Below are 3,957 nucleotides of genomic sequence, written 5' to 3' on the forward strand. Positions count from 1 at the left end.
GAGTCTCTGCTGGGTGGGGTGGAACGAGCTTGACACCGTGCAGGAAAGCCTCCTAACTCCGCTCTTCTTGTCTTTCTCCCTCTAGGGCTGACGGAACTGGCTGTGCCCATGACGCCCTAAAAAAAGCAGAGGAGACTGTGTCCCGCTAGCTCCTGCTCCCTCCCTCACCCCTTTAGTTTGGATTTGTTTCTATTTATTTTGTGGCTGGGTTTGGGCATGGCCTTGGCTGGATGTGAGGCTGCTGCAATGTGGCTTCTTTGGCTCAAGCACCACTTGTCCATCAATGTTTGGACTTTGCTGCTCTTGGGGAGCACCTGGCTACCGCTGGCGGAAGGCAGCCCCAAGTCTCCCTTTAGGACTTTCCCGGTTACAGACTGGAGCTTGACGCACTTGGTGGTCCACAACAAAACCGGGGAGGTCTACGTGGGGGCTGTCAATCGGATCTACAAGCTCTCCAATAACCTCACGCTTCTGCGGACCCATGTGACGGGGCCCGTGGAGGACAATGAGAAGTGTTACCCTCCGCCCAGCGTTCAGTCCTGCCCGCACGGGCTGGTCACCACCAACAACGTGAACAAACTGCTGCTGGTGGACTACTCGGGGAACCGGCTGATCGCCTGTGGCAGTGCCTCCCAGGGTATTTGCCAGTTCCTGCGGCTGGATGACCTCTTCAAGTTGGGTGAGCCCCACCACCGCAAGGAGCACTACCTCTCCAGTGTCAACGAGTCGGGCACCATGTCTGGGGTCATCATCGAGGTGCTGAACGGGCAGAACAAGCTCTTCATTGGGACACCCATTGACGGGAAGTCGGAGTACTTCCCCACCCTCTCCAGCCGCAAGCTGATGGCCAACGAGGAGAATGCGGAGATGTTCGGCTTTGTGTACCAGGACGAGTTTGTGTCCTCCCAGCTCAAGATCCCCTCGGATACGCTCTCCAAGTTCCCCACCTTCGACATCTACTACATCTACAGCTTCAGCAGCGAGCAGTTTGTTTACTACCTGACGCTGCAGCTGGACACCCAGCTCACCTCGCCAGACTCCACCGGGGAGCAGTTTTTCACCTCCAAGATCGTCCGCCTCTGCGTGGATGACCCCAAGTTCTACTCCTATGTGGAGTTCCCCATTGGCTGCGTGCAGGACGGCATTGAATACCGCCTGATCCAGGACGCCTACCTGACCAAGCCTGGCAAGGCTTTGGCCAAGTACCTGGGCATCTCGGAGCAGGAGGATATCCTCTTCACCATCTTCTCCCAGGGCCAGAAAAACAGGGTTAAGCCTCCCAAGGAGTCTGTGCTCTGCCTCTTCACGTTGAAGAAGATCAAGGATAAGATCAAGGAGCGTATCCAGTCGTGCTACAGAGGGGAAGGGAAACTCTCGCTGCCCTGGCTCTTGAATAAGGAGCTGGGCTGCATCAACTCGGTAAGTTCCTGCTTGTCTCTACCCAAGCCAGGCTGTTTCTGGCTCCTGGTGGTGCTCTCTGGCCAGACCTTTCATGGTGACCTGACCTGAGCCATGTTTTTCCAGTGGGAGGACTGACGCCGTTAGGGCTGGGCGCTCGGCTTGCTTGGTAGCATTCCTTACGGAGATGGCGGCTTTGGTGCTGGGTGGCTGTCTGGGTTTGGGTTGGATCGGTGCCCACGGAGAGCCCCAAGCAAGGGGCCCCATGCTGATGCAGGTGCCTGCTTCTGGTTCCCCTACCCTGCGGATTTGGGGGGGTGTCAGTGAGCTGGGCTGGGAGGGCAGGATGCTCAGTCCTCAGGGCATCTGCTGCAGCTCCGCTGGGGAGTCCCTTGCAGATAGCATGCGTGAATTTGTGAGTGTTGTCTCACCTGGGGCTTGGCGGTGGCTGAGCAGAAGGTGTTGGGGGCAGTAGGGTGTGTGGGACAGGGAGCACAGACCTGGTGGAGGGAGGCGGGGAGGTTGGTGGTCCTGGTAGAAGTTGCTCATGCTAGCATGGAGAGACCACGTCCTCTCCGTGGGGTGCTGGAGAGGAGGACAGAGGGCACAAATCGCTTTCAACGAGGTGGGTTTTGAGCATGGCCAGCACAAACTGTCATCCAGAGGTGCAGGAGGCGAGTGCCGGCATCCCAGAGCAGTGATTCCCAACTGAGGGAGCACTCCCTTCTGTCCCCAGCAATGTGTCGTCCTGCCTGGTGCTTGTGTGGCCACGTCTGGCCCCTGCTTGTGGCTCAGCTGCTCTGTGTGAGGCCTGTGAGTGGTGGGGAACAGGGGACCTCCCCACTTGGCTCTCTGGGTTTGTTTTTCAGCTGAACTATTACTATTGCTGGTTATTTTTCCAGGCAACATTATAAACCACAAGCGGTCGCAGGGAGGCTACGGCTCTGGGTGCCGGGGAGGTCTTACACTGGGCACCACCAAGCTGGGCTGGGTAGTCCCCAGGCAGGGTCAGATACCTGGCAGAGAGGGGTTTTGGGGTGCTGGTCTGTGCGTTTGGGAGGGTCTGTTGGAGGTCCCGACACCCCTGCTATTGCCCACCTCCCCCTAGCCCCGCTTGCTGATGCTCGGCACCCATCACCAAGCCGCCAGCCCTGCCTGAGCAGGGTTTTGGGTGCCTGGCCGTGCAGGCAATGTGGGCAGGAGGTCCCTGCGGAGCAGCCCTGCCTTCCCTCCCGCCGTCCTCCCCGCAGCTCTGGAAGAGACAGCTAACAGCTGGCTGACAAAGTAAAGGGTTTGCTGTCAAGAGCGCTGGGCTCGCAAATCAGATTTTGGCTTTGAACTAATTCAATTTTGCTGGAAAATGATGAAATCGTTACACTGCTGCCTGTTGGGTCGCACAGCTGCTGGCTCTGGTGGAGGAGATGCTCGCCGCCTCCTCCCGCGCTCCCGGCTTGCGCTCCCGGCACCCCGGAGCAGCACTGTGTCCCCTGGGTTTGGGGAGGGGGCTCTGACCCCTTTGGGGGGGTTTCATGCTAGGAGGGTCCTGGGATCGCTACCTGGTAGCCAGCCTGCATGAGTAGGTGGATCTCGAGGTGCTCTTTGGGTCCTGCAGACATAGCTCTTGCAGGGTGGAAGGATGCGTGCCACGATGGGGTGGCTCCTGCTTTTGAATGGGTTGGGTTGGGGCGTCCCACTCTCCCCCTCCTCGAGCAGCGCGGGGCTGAGGGATGCTCATTGCCCAGCGCTGCAGGGCAGCTCCGATTCTCTGGAGCCAGTGTCGGAGTCAGGAGGAGAGGCCGCCCGGCTTGGCAGCCAGCTCGGGAGATGTTAGTGGTTCCTGCCTGGTGCTGGCGAGCAGAGTGAATTCCTGTCTTCTGTTTCTCTCTCTCCCCTTCTGGGATCCAGTGATCCGGCAGCGGGAAGGGGAGCGACACCCCTCGTTCTGGCATGCTCAGACCCACGCATGGACTCGCATGCACAGCAAAGGCACCTTGCAGGACTGTCTGGTCCGTTCTCCTGCGCCTCACTGCCTAAATCAGTCGTGAGCCCGTCCAGAGGTTTTGCTGCTTGCGGTGTTTCACTGAAGAGGGGTTCGGTGCCGTGCAGCCCGGCCTCTTTGCTGTCCCTGTGCAATGCAGGGACCGAGGTCTGCGTGCCCGTGGCCAGACATGCTCCGTGCATCTCCCCAGCACGACCGTCACCCCCCATTCATGGGGGACGAGGGTCTGATGTAGCAGGACTGGGAGAGGGCAGCAAGTTGGAGCTGGAGTGGAGATGTTTGCAGCAGGGAGCGATTTGGGGTTCCCAGAGTCCTCGACCCCCAGCCTGGCAGCGTGGGCAGAGACAGTGCCCGGAGCCGGCAGGACGTGGGCAGCACCACCGCCCAAGGGAGAAAATGAGTTGTTGGTGGGGCTTTCGCCCCAGCCTGTTGTTTGTCACGGCTGGTGACAAACTGGCCCAAACTGGGCCAGGATAAGCCAGATCCTTCCCGGGGAGAGCCAGAGAAGTGCAGATGTTAACAAACTGTACCGCGCTGGGATTATTCCTGGGTAGCGATTA

General features: G+C 59.2%; 1 pseudogene; it reads left to right on the plus strand.

Annotated features, from left to right (window-relative positions):
* Positions 1 to 239: 239 nt before the first annotated feature.
* On the plus strand, positions 240 to 1,509 carry LOC104072944 (annotated as a pseudogene).
* The last annotated feature ends 2,448 nt before the right edge of the window (positions 1,510 to 3,957 follow it).

This window comes from Fulmarus glacialis, unplaced genomic scaffold, assembly GCF_000690835.1.
Source record: "Fulmarus glacialis isolate BGI_N327 unplaced genomic scaffold, ASM69083v1 scaffold21762, whole genome shotgun sequence".
NCBI lineage: Eukaryota > Metazoa > Chordata > Aves > Procellariiformes > Procellariidae > Fulmarus > Fulmarus glacialis.